The sequence below is a fragment of the Ciconia boyciana genome, chromosome 2 (assembly GCF_034638445.1).
Source record: "Ciconia boyciana chromosome 2, ASM3463844v1, whole genome shotgun sequence".
In the NCBI taxonomy this organism is placed as follows: Eukaryota; Metazoa; Chordata; class Aves; order Ciconiiformes; family Ciconiidae; genus Ciconia; species Ciconia boyciana.
In genome coordinates this window covers 87867710-87887194 of record NC_132935.1, presented here as the reverse complement: position 1 = coordinate 87887194, position 19485 = coordinate 87867710, and positions in this window count along the sequence as shown.

The window sequence follows — 19485 nt, the reverse complement described above, 5'->3', positions numbered from 1 at the left end:
TATATTAAAATTGTATAGTTTCTTAATTAAATTTTTTGGGGGAGGGAAATCACTACAGATGAGCAGTCAGTACTCTACATAATTTTTGAAAGCAACATTAATAAACTAGGAAACACTTTTATCTTTTCCATTCATATACTGTAGAATTATTCAACATTTCCTTAGGTTAAATAGTAAGGGAAGAGCTTTAATACTTTGCATAATGGCAGTACCAATGACTTGATCATTCTATACAAATGTTTAGATAGAAGCATACTGCCTCATTTAATCCTATCAATCTTATTTTTTCCCTTTTACAACTAATAATCTTTGTGCCAAAACAGTGTGTTCAGGGAATTAGCTGACAGCAGAAATTATCTGAAAAGTGTTTTTAAAACCACTTATGATCATTTTAAGAGAGTAGTTGCAATATTTATACTAAACCAGCAGCCAAGTACTCTATACTACAGAAACCTTTCATATCACTGCGCATTGTCATAATTAGTCAGCTTTTGTTTTCAAAGGGGCTGAATCTTCCATCTGACACTTTTTATTATAACATTAAGTTGTTCTTCCTGGTAACTTCTATAGCTGCTTCTGAGCTATACAATTAATTCGAATTTGAGTTGGCATAAAGGCAGAACATCCTGCCAGTAGTTTCCTGATGGGGATTTTCTCTGGGTGGTATGAAGGAATCCCAACCACACACTGTGTCAAAAGAGATTGTTTCTTCCTCTCTCTCCAGGGGCTCAGAAACAGGAACACTCTCAATGCAGAGAAAGATAATGGCTGGGAAAAGATGGAAAGCTTGCAGTGTAACTAATAGATAAACTAGTTTTAATCTCTCTCAAACTAGAGCAGCAGAGAAATGAGCCTACTTAGCACAGCAGTCTTGCTGAAGAATCAATGATGGCATCCTTGCAACTGTCTTGCTGAGGAACTAAATGCTGAAGTGTCCTTCTCCAAGCAAACTAGTGCTGGTATGAAAATTACTATCCCCTGCTATGTTGAAGAGACAAAGAATATGCAATCCAAATACATCTACAGAAAGAAGCTTTGTGGTTTCAGTGTTCCAGAGAAGAGTAACATGTGTGGTGCGATGACCCTGCCAGGTACCAGACCCCCACCCAACCACTTTCTCACTCCCCCTAGTTAACAGGACAAGGGGAGAAAATAAGATGGAAAAGCTCATGGGTTGACCTGAAGACAGGCAGATCACTGACCAGGTATTGTGATGGGCAAAACAAACCTGACTTGGGAAACTTAATTTAATTAATTAAATATTAATTAAATACTTTTTAATTAAATAAATGAAAAAATAGATTTGGCTGGTGAGAAACAAAGACAAAAAACCTTAAAACGCCTTCCCCCCACACCCTCTTCTTCCCAGGCTCACCTTCACCCCTTCACTCGCAACTCCTCTACCTCCTTCCCTCCGAGGAGCGCAGGGGGATGGGGAATGGGGGGCTGCGGTCAGTCCATAACAGCCCCTCTCTGCCGCTCCTTCCTCCTCACCCCCTCCCCTGCTCCAGCGTGGGGCCTTCCCGCGGGCTGCAGGGAAACACCCGCCCCACCGGGGTCTCCCCGGGGCCGCAGGGGCCTCTCTGCCGGGGCGCCTGGAGCAGCTCCTGCCCTCCTCCTGCTCTCCCCTGTTTCTCCCAGCTCGCAGGGCTGTTTCTCACCCTGTTTCCCTCAGCCCCGGCTGCCGGGCAGCGTTTTGCCCTTCCTTCCCCAGGCTTTCCCCGAGGCGCCCGCCCGTGGCTGAGGGGCTCAGCTGTGCCCTGCGGTGGGGCCGTTGGAGCCGGCTGGAACCGGCTGTGTCCGGCACGGGGCAGCCCCGGCTGCTCCTCACAGGGGCCACCCCAGCAGCCCCTGCTACACCTGCACCCAATACAACATAATTTTGGATTGAAAAGGCTTGTAAAGAAGGGAAAAGTGTGATATTTCTAATCACTGGTACCTTTTAAAACAAAATCTTCCTTCTTGTGAACAAATTAGCTTTCCTCCATGCAGTTTGCAGCTGCACTTTCACATAGGACAAGAGAAAGGAAAAAAGATACTCAAAGTGTTAACCAGTCTGAAAGAAATTACCCTCAAATTGAAAAGGTATTATCTTTGAAATAAGTAAATTTTACTAATACTGATACAGCACACAGATGGAATGCAAAAAATACATTGGAAAGTGAAAGGTGAGGGATTCTAATGCACGTCTAAGTTTGGAGAGCGTTGAACCCATGATACAATGAATGCCTGAGTGTACCTGCACCTGCCTGCCAAATCCTTTAAATGCTAGGCAGAAGCTGCTACACGGTACAGTGAAAAAGAGATACTAGTGATCAAGTAAGAAGGAGGTAGAGAAAGTTTTAACTCATGTTGTTGGCATTGATTCAGAATTCAGCTCTTAAAATATTCAGAGGCAAATGTGAAATCTGTGTATGTTAAAGCACTGGAGCCTAAGAAAAGTTAAAGGATGGTAGTTTTCATCCAAATCTAAGTTTTTATCACTTTGTATATTCTTCTTGAGGTTGTCTGCCTATTTTATCAGGATAAACTGAGTAATGAAAAACACTTGTCATAAATGTCTGATAATGTGTGGTCTGCAAATTAGAAGAAAACAAAAAAATTGTTAGGGTTTTTTTTGGTTAGAGATGACAAAGCAAAACAATTCCAACAATTTAACAATTCCAGATCATCAGAAATTATGTCATTTTCCTTCACAGGAAATTCCTGATTCTGCAAGGTCACCCTCTTAAATAAAAGAATTGTATCACTCTTTGCAACACTCCCCCAAAACACACATTCTTATTAATGAGAACAAAAAACATTGTATCAACGGGTCTTTCTCCAAGATGTACTGAAAGAGTGAAAATATTTGATGGCACTACCTCAAACTATGACCCCTCACTGCCATCTGTTCAACCCTTCTTCCTCAGGTCATTATTGCTCAAAGGAATGCTTTAGATTATGCTGGGAAAGCTATTTACTGAATATAAACAAATCCAGTATCTGAATTTGTACTGCTTAGAATTCATTCTCAATGCACCTTAATGTTGATTCATTATTTCTTTTTGCAGTTTGCATTATCAGTATATACTTTCTGTTCATTTACCTATACAAGATCCTTTCCATCCTCTGAGATGAAAGGAAAATTTAAAGAGAATAACTTATGGTATAGCAATTCAAAAGAAAGAATTTATGAAATAACAAGGACCATTTGTAAAGTATCAGAAGGTGGCAGATGTGGGCCAATACCATTTTGAGTGTACACATAACTTCTATTAAAAATCAAAGCAACACTGGGAAAAATAACTTTTTCTGGGAAAAATAACATTTTTACCTAATAGAATAGAAGAGACTAGAATAGACTTTCAGTTGGAAGGGACCTATTACAATCATCTAGTCCAACTGCCTGACCACTTCAGGGCTGACCAAAAGTTAAAGCATATTATTAAGGCCATTGTCCAAATGCCTCTTAAACTGTGACAGGCTTGGGGCATTAACCACCTCTCTAGGAAGCCTGTTTCAGGGTTTGACCACCCTCTTGGTAAAGAAATGCTTCCTAATGTCCAGTCTAAACCTCCCCTGGTGCAGCTTTGAACCATTTCCATGCATCCTGTCACTGGATACCAGGGAGAAGAGATCAGCACCTCCCTCTCCAATTCCCCTCCTCAGGAAGCTGTAGAGAGCAATGAGGTCACTCCTCAGCCTCCTTTTCTCCAAACTAGACAAACCCAAAGTCCTTAGCCATTCCTCATGGGACATTCCTTCCAGCCCTTTCACCAGCTTTGTTGCCCTCCTCTGGATGCTTTCAAGGACCTTCACATCCTTCTTAAATTGTGGGGCCCAGAACTGCATACAGTACTTGAGATGAGGCCGCACCAACACTGAATACAGCAGGATAATCAACTCTTTTGACTAGCTGATTATACTGTGTTTGATGCACCTCAGGATGTGGTTTGCCCTCTTGGCTGTCAAGGCACACTAAGCCTGCCATTGACCAGCACCCCCAGATCCCTTTCTGCAGGGCTGCTCTCCAGCCACTCCTCTCCCAATTTATACTTGTGCCCGGCATTACTCCATCCTCGGTGCAGAGTCTATCTATCTAGAGCCCTCTGCAAGGCCTCCTGTCCCTCAAGAGAGTCAACAGCACTTCCCAGTTTGGTATCATTAGCAAGCTTGCTAATGGTGCATTCACCTCCTGCATCCAGATCATTGATAAATATATTGAACAGGACTCGCCCTAGAATTGAACCCTGAGGAACACCGCTGGTGACCGGTCACCAGCCAGATGTAGCCCCATTCACTACAGCCCTTTGAGCTCTGCCCTTCAGCCACTTCTTCACCCAGTGCACCGTAAGCCCGCTCATCCCACAGTTGGACAACTTGTCCAGAAGGATGCTGTGAGGGACAGTATCAAAAGCCCTGCTAAAATCCAGAAAAACTACATCCACTAGGTGGGTGACCTTATCAGAGAAAGATAACAAATTAGTGAAACAGGACTTTCCTTTTGTGAACCCATGTCAACTGTGCCTGATGATTGCATTATTCTTTAAATGCCTTTCAACAGTAGCCAGTATAATCTTCTCCATAATTTTTCCAGGAACTGAGGTTAGACTAACAGGTCTGTAGTTCCCTCATGCCCTTTTTCTAGATTGGAATAACATTGGCTAACTTCCAGTCAGCAGGAACCTCCCCAGACCCCCAAGACCTTTGGCAGATGATCGAGAGGGGTCCTGCCATAACATCCGCTAGCTCCTTCAGAACTTTGGGATGAATCCCATCAGGCCCCATGGACTTGTGAACGTTCAGCTGATACAGCTGGACCCTTACAATTTCAGTGTCCACAAATGGAAAGTCACTGTTCCCACACTTGTGGTCCACTGACTCTGGGGACCAAGAAGCCCAAGGTCTATCAGTATTGTTAAAGACTGAGGCAAAAAATGCATTGAATGCCTCCACTTTTTCTTCATCCCTATAGCCAGATGACCATCTTCAACAGGTATCAGTCCAATGTTTTCTTTAGACCTCCTTTTGCTATTAACATACTTTAAAAAGCCCTTCTTGTTATCTGACACAACCCTGGCCAGTTTCAACTCTAATTGAGCTTTGGCCTTTTGTGTCTTCTCCCTGCATATATGAACCATGGCTCTGTAATCTTCCTGCAAAGCCTGACCTCACTTCCAGGGATCATACAATTGCTTTTTCCTCTTGAGCTTCACAAGGAGTTCCCTGTTCAGCCAAGCTGGTCTTCTGCCCTGCTTGCTTGACTTAACGACACAGTGGAATTACCTGCTTCTGTGCTTCTAAAAGGTGGTTCTTAAAGACTGACCAGCATTCATGGACTCCTAAGCCCTCAACAGCAGATTCCCCAAGGTACTCTGCTAAATAGCTCCCTGAATAGCTTAAAGTTTCCTCTCCTGAAATCCAGGGTAGCAACTCTGCTGTCCTTTTTTCTCATTACACTGAAAATTTTAAACTCAACCATTTCATGAACACTGTGGCCAAGACAGCCACCTACCATCACATCCCCCCCGAGTCCTTCTCTATTCACAGATAGCAAGTCTAGGAGGGCATCTTTCCTAGTTGGCTCACTGAGTACCTGTGACAAGAAGTCATCTCCTACAAACTTCAAGAATTTCCAAGGCGTGCTTATCACAGCAGTGAGATATTCCCAGCTGATGTCTGGGAAGTTGAAATCTCCCATAAGGACAAGGGCTACCAATCCCCAAATTTCTCCTAATTGCCTATAGAATAACTCATCAGTGCTTACATCCTGGCTGAGTGATCGGTAGTAGACACCCTCTACAACATCTCCTTTGTTTTCCATCCCCCTAATCCTTACCCAGAGGCTCTCAACCACATCATCACTAACTGTGAGGGCTGTGCAATCAAACCTTTCCCTTACATATAGTGTGACACCTCCACCTCGCTTGCCCTGCCTATCCCTCCTGAACAGCCTGTAGCCCTCCATCCCAGCACTCCAATCATGGGACTCATTCCACCAAGTCTCACTCATGCCAATGATATCATAGCTCTGGGAGATGACCAATGCTTCCAGTTCACCCTGTTTTTTTCTCATACTGTGTGCGTTGATGTACAAGCATTTCAGATACGCTCCTGAGCCCTCTGTGCTCCCAGGAGCAGTGTAGGTGTTCCCACTACCATTGCCACCCTCAGGTGATGCCGTGCTAACCCTTGGCTTGCCTACTGCAATCCTGTTGGTATCCCCTTCCCCCATCGATTCTAGTAATGTATCTATGACACTTCCAAAGGTATCATTTAGTTGAGTGATAACTCTCCCTGTATACCAAATCTTGTTAGATTAGGTATATGAACCTTAATTACAAGAGAAATCCTTGCAGAATACTAAAGCCTTATGTGAACAGAGACTGATTCACAAAAAGAAATCCCATAGTACATATTTGCTTCATGTAAGCCTGGTTGACACCAATTACTCAGCAGACATTCTGACTTGAAAACTCTCTTTTCCTGTCTGAAGCTGCAGATTGACTGTAAAATAAAAATGTGAATGGGTGTTTGTTTAGCAGGAGACATTATGCATGACAAACCAAGCATTCACCCTGAATTAATTTTAAAGTTCTATAAAAGTTCCTTTGTTCACTTTTCCTTCTCTTTCTGGTCTTCAAATGTAGGTGAGAGTAAAATAAAACATGACAAGATACTGTCTAGTTGATTTTACTGTACTGTAAGGGTTACAGTTAGCTGAAGCAACCCTTGTGTTTCACTTAACATCCATCAGTAACTGTTTTTTAGGGAAAATTCATTTAAAAAAGTAAAAAAAAAGAATAATGTGACTGCTTGGACTACTCTAACTTAGACAATCAGAGTCTGGTTCTTAACCTCAACAGATTTATCTTTCAAAGCTGGAAATAACCCCCTTAGTGATTCCCTTTCTTATTCCTGAACTGACATACATAGATCGCGGCATCTGTCAAAGGGCTGATCTGGAGACAGAAAGTAGAGATGAACTGAAGTGCTAAAACCAATGAACACAATAAGAATACTGTTGCTGACTACTATTTCAGAGAATAACAGAAAGGTTCAAAATGTGTCATATGCCACAAAGTTCTAGGGAAAAATGTCAGTGAAATACATAATACAATTTGCGTATCTCAGCTTGTTCAATACGTACAGCAGTGAATACAGTACATCAAGAATGTAATCTGAAGTTTAGTTACTCCTTCAGAACAGATTCAGATCCTCTTGAGTTTCTTTTGAGAGAAAATCACAGCCAAATATTTTTCAGATAATAAAGTTTTTACATCTCAAAAAATCCACCTGACACAGAGAACAAATACCATACTTTCAATAAGCATACAGTCTTTTTGCTTCTACTGCAAAGTAAAATAATTCTCTTTCTCTCCTATATTTCAGAGCTGATGAGTTGTGATCATCAAATAAATGGTCATTACTTTAAAAATGAATTGATGATATAAAAGATGATATGATCTAAAGCTGATTGCAAATATGAAGGTTGCAGTTTAATCTGTGGTGGAAAAACCATCCTCTTGCACAGGGGTAAGTTCAGATAAAAGACTGGGATCAATGATGAATGTTGTAATAAATTGTAATGAAAATATGAAAAATTCAGTATTTACTAATATTAGAATACAAGATAACTTAAAAGATATATATGTAACACTTAAAAGATATATATGTAACATTTATTTGATGATTTTCAAAAGAAAGATAACATATTTTAACCATCACAACTTCCATATTTTCTTTCTTCAAAAAAAACAAGTAAAAAAATGTTGCCCTAAAAATTATTCCTAAACCAAACCTTTACAGTTCACAAAATGTGCAACCCACTTACTCTTTCAAGCACTGCTGAAGTTTTATCGTTCTTTTATTAATCATTACAGAATCACAGAATCGTATAGGTTGGAAAAGACCTTTAAGATCCTCGAGTCCAACCGTAAACCTAACACTACCAAGACCACCACTACACCATGTCCCTAAGCACCTCATCCAAACGTTTTTTAAATACTTCCAGGGATGGTGACTCAACCACTTCCCTGGGCAGCCTGTTCCAATGCTTGACAACCCTGTCAGTGAAGTAAAATTTCCGAATATCCAATCTAAACCTCCCCTGGCACAACTTGAGGCCATTTCCTCTTGTCCTATCACTTGTTACCTGGGAGAAGAGACTGACCCCCACCTCTCTACAACCTCCTTTCAGGTAGGTGTAGAGAGCGATAAGGTCTCCCCTCAGCCTCCTTTTCTCCAGGCTAAACAACCCCAGTTCCCTCAGCCGCTCCTCAGAAGACTTGTGCTCTAGACCCTTCACCAGCTTCGTTGCCCTTCTCTGGACACACTCCAGCACCTCAATGTCTCTCTTGTAGTGAGGGGCCCAAAACTGAACACAGTATTCGAGGTGCGGCCTCACCAGTGCCTAGTACAGGGGCACAATCACTTCCCTAGTCCTGCTGGCCACACTGTTTCTGATACAAGCCAGGATGCCGTTGGCTTTCTTGGCCACCTGGGCACACTGCTGGCTCATATTCAGGCGGCTGTCAACCAGTACCCCCAGGTCCTTCTCTGCCAGGCAGCTTTCCATCCACTCTCCCCCAAGCCTGTAGCATTGCATGGGGTTGTTGTGGCCCAAGTGCAGGACCGTGCACCTAGCCTTGCTGAACCCCATACAATTGACCTCAGCCCATCAATCCAGCCTGTCCAGATCCCTCTGTAGAGCCTTCCTACCCTCAAGCAGGTCAACACTCCCGCCCAGCTTGGTGTCATCTGCAAACTTACTGAGGGTGCACTCGATCCCTTCGTCCAGAACATTGATAAAGATATTAAACAGGACTGGCCCCAACACAGAGCCCTGGGGAACACCACTTGTGACCGGCCGCCAACTGGAGTAAACTCCATTCACCACCACTCTTTGGGCCTGGCCATCCAGCCAGTTCTTTACCCAGCAAAGAGTACACCCATCCAAGCCATGAGCAGCCAGTTTCTCCAGGAGAATGCTGTGGGAAACAGTGTCAAAGGCTTTACTGAAGTCTAGGTAGACAACATTCACAGCCTTTCCCTCATCCACTAGGTGGGTCACCTCGTCATAGAAGGAGATCAGGTTGGTCAAGCAGGACCTGCCTTTCATGAACCCATGCTGGCTGGGCTTGATCCCTTGGTTATCCTCTACATGCCGTGTGATGGCACTCAGGATGATCTGCTCCATCAGCTTTCCCGGTACTGAGGTCAGGCTGACAGGCCTGTAGTTCCCGGGATGCTTTTTCCGGCCCTTCTTGAAGATGGGTGTCACATTTGCTAATCTCCAGTCAACTGGGACCTCCCCAGTTCGCCAGGACTGCTGGTAAATGATGGAAAGGGGCTTGGTGAGCACATCTGCCAGTTCCTTCAGTACTCTTGGGTGGATCTCATCAGGCCGCATAGACTTGTGAGTGTCTAAGTGGTGTAGCAGATCACTAACCATTTCCCTCTGGATTATGGGGGCTCCATTCTGGTCCCCGTCCCTATCTTCCAACTCAGGGGGCCAGGTACCCAGAGAACAATTGGCCCCGCTATTAAAGACTGAGGCAAAGAAGGCATTAAGTACCTCAGCCTTTTCCTCATCCGTGGTCACTGTGTTCCCTCCCTCGTCTACTAGGGGCTGGAGATTCTCCTTAGCTCTCCTTTTGCCGCTAATGTATTTGAAGAAGTATTTTTTGTTGTCTTTTACAGCAGCAGACAGATTGAGCTCTAGCTCAGCTTTGGCCCTTCTAATTTTCTCTCTGCACAGTCTTGCTACACCTTTGTAGTCCTCCTGAGTTGCCTGCTCCTTCTTCCAGAGGTCATAGACTCTCCTCTTTTTCCTGAGTTCTAGCCAAAGCTCTCTATTTAGCCAGGCCGATCTTCTTCCCTGCTGGCTCGTCTTTTGGCACCTGGGGACAGCCTGCTCTTGTGCCTTTAGGACTTCCTCCTTAAAGAATGTCCAGCCTTCCTGGACTCCTTTGCCCTTTAGGGCTGCCTCCCAAGGGACTCTGTCGACCAGTCTCCTAAACAGGCCAAAGTCTGCCCTCCAGAAGTCTAAGGTGGCAGTTTTGCTGACCCCCCTTGTCACTTCTCCATGTATCAAAAATTCTATCATTTCGTGATCACTCTGCCCAAGATGGCCTCCAACCATCACATCACCCACAAGTCCTTCTCTGTTCATGAACAAGAGGTCCAGCGGGGCACCTTCCCTAGTTGGCTCACTCACCAGCTGTGTCAGGAAGTTATCTGTCACACACTCCAGGAACCTTCTAGACTGTTTCTTCTCTGCTGTATTGTATTTCCAGCAGACATCCGGTAGGTTGAAGTCCCCCACAAGAACAAGGGCTAGCGATCGTGAGGCTTCTCCCAGCTGCTTATAGAATAGTTCATCTGCCTCCTCATCCTGGTTGGGTGGTCTATAACAGAGTCCCACCACAATATCTGCCTTGTTGGCCTTCCCCCTGATTTTTACCCATAGACACTCCACCCTATCGTCACCATCATCAAGCTCTAAACTATCCAGACACTCCCTGACGTATAGGGCTACCCCACCACCTCTCCTGCCTCGCCTATCCCTTCTGAAGAGTTTATAGCCATCCATCGCCGCACTCCAGTTGTGCAAGTCATCCCACCATGTTTCCGTGATGGCAACCATATCATAGTTTTCCTGATGTACAAAGGCTTTCAACTCCTCCTGCTTTTTGCCCATGCTGCGTGCATTGGTGTACAGGCACTTCAGCTGGGCTGTTGTCCGTGTCTCCTTCATAGAAAAACACCCCTTGTGTGCTTTGAGGTATTTCACTGGCATTTCCCTCTTGGCTCCTATTGCCTCAGTATCCCCTTGCTCAACTCTGTTCGACTTCAGCTGTGCCCCAGTGTACCCTGCACGTCTCAGAGACACAGGCTGAGTGCCCTCGCTGGCACCCGCTCCCTCTAACCATGGAACGTCGTCCCTCAGCTTCCCTCGGGCAAGCCTGATATTATCCGCCTCCCCCTTCGAGTCTAGTTTAAAGCTCTGTCAATGAGCCCCACAAGTTCCTGAGCAAAGATTCTCTTTCCCCTTTGAGAAAGATGAATCCCATCAGATGCCAGCAAACCTGGTGCTGTGTAGGCCATCCCGTTGTCAAAAAAAACAAATCCGTGGTGATGACACCAGCCACGGAGCCATGAGTTGATAGATTGGGTGCCTCCATTCCTTCTAGTGTCACTGCCCACAACTGGAAGGAGAGAGGAGAAAATAACCTGTGCTCCAGAGTCCCTTACTAGCCGTCCCAAGGCCCTGAAGTCTCTTTTGATTGCCCTAGGACTTCGTGTTGCAGCTTCATCGCCCCCCACATGGAAGAGCAGTAGGGGGTAACAGTCTGAGGGCCGTACCAGGCTAGGGAGTATCCTCATGATATCCTTCACCCGGGCCCCAGGGAGGCAGCAGACTTCCCTAAGAGGAGGGTCTGTCCGGCATATCGGACCCTCGGTTCCCCTCAGAAGGGAGTCGCCTACAATTATAACCTGTCTTCTCTTCCTTGTGGAGGTGGTGTTAATACAAGAGGTACGTTCTTCTGACCTGGACGACACCTCTGGTGTAGATAGACTGTTGTCCCCATCCTCCATTGACTGGCCTTCCACCTCCAGGGCCTCATACCTGTTGTACAGAGGCACCTGGGAAGGCGAGGTGGGCAGGGAGGGCCTTTGCCTGCCGCCACGAGCGTGGACTCGCCTCCATTCACTCTCCTCCTTTGAGCTGCTGCCTTCAGCCCGGTGGGGGGGGGACAGAGGATCCCCTTGGTCGTGGGTTCTTACTGGTGGCTGCTGCTGCTCCTGTTCCTGTCTCAGGGGGGCAGAGCCTGGCACCACCAGTCGATCTCTTTCTCAGCCTCCCTGATGCTCCTTAACCTTTCTACCTCCTCCTGTAGCTCTGCCACCATGCAGAGCAAATCATCCACCTGGTCACACCTCACACAGCTGTCCTCACAGCTGCCATGTGTGAACAGTGAGAGGCCCAGGCACTCCCTGCAGCCTGAGACCTGGGTGGCTGCATGTTTTTGTGGGAGCTCCATCTGGGTAGCCACATCTACTCTGGCGAGCACAGAGGGCATCGCTTTCTGACGAGTTAATCCCATAGCTGAGTTTCTTCTGAAAGGATGGTGACTACCGAATGAACTCACTTTTCACAGTTCCTCTTGAGCTAATAGGGTGCCTTCGCCTTCCCTACACGCCCTGCCTGTGTGAACTGCCGTGCAAACTGATGTGCCACGCCCTTCTGACATGCCATGCCCTGTTTGCCCGGCCTGGTCGCTTGCGCTCCCTGGGGGCTGCTCTTGTATGGGAAGGGAAGGGAAGGGAAGGGAAGGGAAGGGAAGGGAAGGGAAGGGAAGGGAAGGGAAGGGAAGGGAAGGGAAGGGAAGGGAAGGGAAGGGAAGGGAAGGGAAGGGAAGGGAATTGCCACCGTCACTCTTGTCCCCGCCCACGCTGAGTCAGAGCCGGGCCCTCGTCAGGAGCTCCCGCCTTCCTGCTCAGGGGCCGGGCGTGGCTGCGGTAGCCCTCCCTCTCCGTGCCCTTCTTTTTTCTTTTTTCTTTTCTTCTCCCTTCCCTGCGCGGTTTTGCTGCGGTTTAGCCGATCCAGCAACGGTCCCCCTACGCGGTCCTCTGTCTCAGAGCTCCTCACCTCGGAGGCTTCGCTGAAAAAATTGTGCACACAGAGAACTATGAAGAGTGAGCACATACTACATTACAAATAAACTGCTCTGAAAATTACTTTCCTGACCATCACTTCAAATTTTGAGGATAGCTAAAATCCAGCCTCTAAAGTAAAAAAGGATTTGATCAAGTTGGAACAAGATCAAACTTCAGAAATATGTAACAGTTTCAGTGTCAGCAAATATGATAGGGGTAATTATTTAAGCTAATATTTCTGAAGAAACTGGAACAAAAATATTGATAAGAATCAGTCCTAGAAGTACATTTTCAGAATTTATAATTTTTGGATGCAGATTAACAAAGGATTTACCATCATACTTCCTTTTTACCTCATACCTTGACTGGACATTCCCTATAGCTCTGCAGAACACACCTTATGCACCATATCTGCTTCTCTCAGCAGAAAATAAAAGAAGACAAAAACTTGATGTCACCATATTTAGTGAATTTTAAGGCCAAAAATATAGTAAATCCAGGCGAGACAAAATATTAGATTCGAAAACTCAGTTTAGCTGAGGTCTCATTGCAATAGGTCAAAGGTTCCTAAGTGTGAGTCAGCACCATTAAATTACTTTCAGGTAATTTTGTTAATGGGAAATAAAGATTTTGAATGTGGAGGAAATTTTGATACCATCAAAATAAATTATACAAAGATGATATTGGAAGGAGGGGAAGTTAAAAAGTGTTTCTAGAACAGTTTGGGTTTCTTTAGTGGAGGGATTCATACGTGAAGGGTGAGTCTGTAGATGATATAGTGTAAATATCTATACATATGTTAAAAGCACCTTCAGATGGTGCTATTATTTGCCATTTACCACAGCACTGCAAGCCTTTGAGCAACAAGACTTTTTATTATATAGTATGAACACAGGACTGCTGCAGCCTTTAGCTATAAGTAAAAAAAGTGCTCCTGCAAAACATTTATGTTTATATAGCTTTATACATGTACATACCATCATTTGAAATGGAAGTACAATATCAAACACATTTGTTCTGCAGGTGTACCCTAAAAACTAGTGTTAGTCTGGTACTCTGAGAAGTTTACAGTACTTCATTTTTCAACTTCATTTAACTACAAAATTTACGGTAAAATTAGATTATTACTCTAGTTCTGTAACATGCATGAAAGTGAATGTCAAAGCAAACAATTAATAAATTCTAGTTCTGTGACACTTTTTCTTGTTTTGTACATCTCACTGAACACAAAGACTACACTTAAAGGAAGGCAATCTCATTAATGCCACTTACAAGTGGGACTTAGCATGTTGCCCTTAATCAGGCCAGATTCTTTAAAAGAATGGCATGCAGCAATATATAACTCTCAAAAAAGTGAATGTTTAATTAGAAAAAATAAAAAGGAAAATATGAAAGTGCTACATTATTTGTACATCAAAGTCTTTATCATCCTTTGAAAAGAGACCATACTTCTCATAAACTTTTTTCCTGCAAGTCTATCTTTCCTATTTTTATTAAATATATACATCAGAATCATAATCTATTTTAATAAGTGTGCCTCGTAACCAGTACATTACTCAGTATTTTTCTCAAATTAATAATCAAAACAAATAAGTGCTTAAAAAAAATTTATGTGTGATAGGGAGGTGGCTTTATTGGAATTTCAAAAGAACAGACTTTATATCTGTATCTGGAAATATTTTATAGTGGTGGGACAGATGACACTTCATTCCACTAAGTTTTATAACAAGCAGAATAAGTGGGATTTTGTTTGGTCTGGGTGGGGGTTTTTTTGTTTTTTTTTTCCCATAAAACAGGTGGCAGATCTGTGGAACCTGTTGCTAAGAGAAAGTGGTGGATGGAAGAAGTTTGTACTGTTTCTGGAGGGGATTTCACAAATACATGGAAGATACGAGGCATACAGAGTCCCTGGAACCTTTTTTCTAAAGTTTGGTGTCATGTACACCCCCCGCCAACTATGAAGAACACAAGGACAATTGCCAACATTATAGTCCAAGATTATATTTTACTGTTATCAATTCACCTGTTTTGACCTAGAATTCCTAGAAAGCCTGTTGTGTAGTCCAGCTGAATGCCACTCAGTCTTAGTGGCTGGGTAGTGGTAATTCTACTTACTTGTAACTCTTCTAAGTCTTACTTCAATTTCAGATTCTCTGGTAAGTCCCCTTCATGAAAAGGTTCTGGTATGACAATCTCCCCATCTTTTTCATGGTGAATACTCCTGTAAAGAATTAATTTACTTTTTCTGCTGTGTCATTATCCTTTCCAGGAATTCCTTTTATGCTCTCTGTCCATAGACCTTACAGATTCTAGAGGGCTTCTTTTTCCTCATGTCTCAGGAAGTTAGTACTAGTTTTGATTCCCTTACTTAGCTTTTCATCAAACTCTTTTTTGGCCTAACTATGTTTACATTTTTATCTATCAGATTTCACAATCCTTTTCTTTGTTCAGAAGCTTCTTACTACTACTACTAACCTTTCCCTTTGGTTTTTAGGCATGCTGACCTCCTTTTACACTTTCTCAAGCATTTCATAATAGGTGGTGTGAACTGGCACTGTGTTACCAGTATGGTCTTCTTCAACAGTTTCTGCACTGCTTGCAAAGCATGTAATTCTCTGAAGCAGCTGTCCCCTTTAGCTTTCTTTTAACAAGAATTATAATTTTCACCTAGCTCTCATTATTAAAATTTAGCAGTGAAATATTTGGCCGTTGATACTCCTGTAGGGAAAGTGAATGTATGTATGTACCTTATGGTTGCTTTTATAGATGGTGCTTCCACAGTGAGATTTTGAGCCAGATCCTGCACTTTACTGAGCCAAATAAAGGGTTGCTTTTCTTCCTGTGGGCTTGCAAGCCAGCTATTCTATTAAACAATTACTGATGCCACCTAAAAATATAATCTATGGTTCATGTTGTGATTTGGCCTTTGTCCACAGAGTAATTGAGGTCACCTATTTATTTCTTACTCTCTCTGACCTCTCTCAGGATATAGCAGTGAGTCTCACCTCTCTAGTTCTTTGGGTGGCAATACAGACAGGCTACTATACTCTTCTTGTTTAGGTCTGGGATTTCAATTCATGACGATTCGGGTACTTGAAGTGGTAAGTTTATTAATTTGGCTTAATTCTAAGAACTCTTAAATGTATACTTCTACTTCACCACCAGTATGTTTTATGCTATAATTCCTATATATTTTGTAGCCTGATTTTATACTGTTCTATTATTATCATTTTCCTTCCATCAAGTTTCTGATTTCAGCATTGCCTTCACTTAAGGCATAACATACCAGTTTTCTTAGCTTAGTTCTTAAGCTTCTAACATTTGTATAAAAGCAGGTGTACCATACTTCCTGTCTCAAAAATCTTTTAAAATGGCACTTATTTTCCACTTGTCTATTTGATTATTTCTATCCTCTGACCTACCCTTCACCCAAAGATAAAGAATTATCATGACTTCTCCTTTGGGACATCCTCCTCAGATGTCTGTTGTCTGACTGTGCAATCCTCTGTGTAGAACTTTACTAACAATTGCTTAAACAGGCTTCTTCTTTGCTGTGAATTCTGCAGCTTCTGATGAAGCTGACACCTTCTTTATACCACCTTTCTGCCAAGTATTAGAACCTTACCTCTGCCTTTCTTCTTGGTCCTGTTTGGAACTGTTGGATCGTTTTGGAGAACAGTACTATTAAAGCTTAGGGAGCTTAAAGAGTGATAACTCACACTGAAGTAGACTTCAGGTCTGATCAATAGGTGTGACCAGCTGACCAATAGGTCAACTTTATAGATATCTAGGTTCCACTGATTGTATTGATTACCTCTCCATTGACTACAAAGGGATATAAGTTAATATGTGGACACCTATATGTAGACACCAAAAATTTAGATGTTTTAATCTTGAAATAAATCTAATCTTCAGATTCTCCCAGCTCCAGCTTCTCTGGAATATTTTGTCCATGATCAGTAGCTCTCCAAACAAGGAACAATCTATTTTTTTCCCCAACTTTCATGCTGTCGGTGTGACTTCTTCTGAGGGGAACATATCAGAGACTTAGAGCAAGCAAACAAATTGATACTGTGTGCCATGGTTATAAAATGATGAAGATTCTGGAGTTTATCTTTACAAAAGGTGAGAAAAAGGGCTTGCAAATACATTTTCATTATTGTAAGTGTTTTGCAAATTTTAGCTAGGAATGACACAAAGAAGCACGCAGAATATGACATGAGCCCAGCACAGGAAGTGTACTGCAAGTTACTAAGGGACCTTATTACTTGATCAAAACCAGGAGCAGGATACAATTTTTTTCCCCAAAATTAAAATTTGAGATGGAAATTGTCCTTTAACAAGCAAATGCCAAATAATTTTATCCAAATCTAAAATCACTTACATGCTGATGTCAAGAGCACTACAGTTTCATTTTATATATACGACTTAGTTTTTATATCAACACGTTATGCTAAAGGATTCTGATATTATAATTGTAGATGGTTTCCATAGATACATGGAAGAAGACTGGCATATTATGATAAATATTGAATTACACTGAGAAGGAACTGAGGTGTAAATTTTCAGATGACAACATCTATTTTAAAGATTTGCAGAGAGGAAGGACAAAGAGAAGTTTTTTACAAAATAATAAACTCATGGATGAAATAATATGTTGAGCAGAATATGAAAATAAAATGCTTTCACTTTCAGTACCTTTTATTTCCCCACTGAATTGAAAGAGACTCAAGTTCTAGTCCTCACTGTCCCACCAAATTGCCATGCCTCTGTTTGCCATAAATGAGACATGGAGAAAAAAATATTTTTAGTTTAGCACAAAGAGATATGCAGTGAAAAACATAACCTAATGGCCAGTATTATTCTGGATGCCATTTGCTTTCCAACCTAAACCTGATTCAACAGAAGGAAACAAACAACAATATCTTTTCAGTATAGTTAACTTTTGTATTTTTCTAACCCTTTTCTTTTGAATGATTATTGTAATACCGTTATTCATAACTGATTTTCCAACCTTTTCTTAATTTTTTTTGCATTTGGTTCTAAACCAAATTTCAAATAAATCAGCATTAGAGGCACCATAAACCTCAATAGGCTTTGGAGAGGGCCCCTTATGTCTAAGTTCTCAAAGTGATTGCATGGAAAGAACAATTATGGACAATCAGTGTACATATACATGCACAACTTAAACGTTTAAGCAGAAAGAAAAGAATCGTGTCATAGATTTCACTTCAACCAACCCTTTTAAAGGTAAAAATGGAACTATACATAAAAAACACAATTCATTTTGTAAATCTTCAATGAATGATTAAATTTCAAATTTCTGTTTAAAAAAAGGTCTTGCAAAAAGCTTTATTTTCCATTAGGCAAATATTACTCTATCTGTTTTCTCCAGAAGAGAACATTCTAAAGTAATGGTATGATACGTTTGATTAACAAAAGGATTTTGTGCTACCTAACACAGATGGGGGTTTGCCCTCTCCCAAAAGTCCCACATTCCCTGGGATTCAAATCTTTGCCCTGACCCTGGCTTACAGCAATTATGCAAGAATGAATCTGCGTTGGAACACAGGAATCCTTAGAGATCATTCTGTGACAACACTTTAAAAGAATGCTGAAATGCATTTATATCTTCAATACAGCTTCATTAAGGTTAAAAAAATATTTATCTATCTGGAAATAGTGTGCTTTCTCTTAAATCATCTGATCACGTAACGTCATCAGATCACCTGCAACTTATTGTACGTAGAAGACAATTAAAATGAATTATTTAGAAATATTAGATATCTAAATGTTAGAAATGTTAAATTCTAAAAAATGTTAAAAATGTGCTATGTGAACATACAGCCCTCTTTCTTCCAGTAGGTTCCCCCAACAATAATATATGTTTAGTATAGAATGCCATGCAATAAATGTCTATTACCAATACCCATATCTTTTTGTCACACTTTGGAAAGCACTGAACTGTTGAGCATCTGCATTAGTGCAGCGTTCGTTTCTACAGAGGGTGAGAGGCCTCAGAAAGAGACTAAATGGGACCACTCATTTACTGCATACCCTTACATGTAATCCAGTTTCTACCTGAAAAGATAACAGATAAACAAATATTGAAGAAACTCTATGCCATTGCCACATGTTAGTACTACTTGATTGTCCACTGAAAGACATGCAAAAAGGTTACAGCAGATAGTACACTGTGAATAGTGTAGTGTCAACTGCTGATTGTCAATAGAAAAGACATTTTTCAAAGTCTGTTTTATTTCTGGATTTTGTTGAAATCTTTCTTAATTGCTTATGAAAAGGTTGCATCAAAAAGACTAGCTGTATTTTGTGGGTAATCAGCAAGAGTCAGAATCCAACTCCTATTGCTTTGAATTAAAGCCAGAGCTAAGAAAATGCTTAATCCCCACAGGTGATACCGCGAAGTATACAGCATCCTGGCTCAGTTACAGAAGATCAGATTGTATAACAGTTGACTTTTGCTGTCAATAGAAATAGAACCAAAATCTCCAACTTTTTTTTCTTAATCTAGATAACATGTGTCTCTCCTCCTTTAAAATAAATGCATTTCAAATAAAACTAGGAAAAAAAGACAACTCAGCAGGTCATACTTTTCTTTTTTTTTTTTGAGCTGCTCCATGGGATCTTGCATTTGCAAATATTTCCTGCTAGCCTTGAGGTTAAAATTTCTTTTTTTCTATAGATTCACTCTTCAAAGTGATTCTAATGTACAGACTCACTGTGGAGAGCAAGCCTGTTGGGAGGAAAGAAAACTCCTGGTGAGCTTTAAACCAAAACACTTGATGGCTCTAAACCAGATGGGAAAGGAGTTTGCTCTAG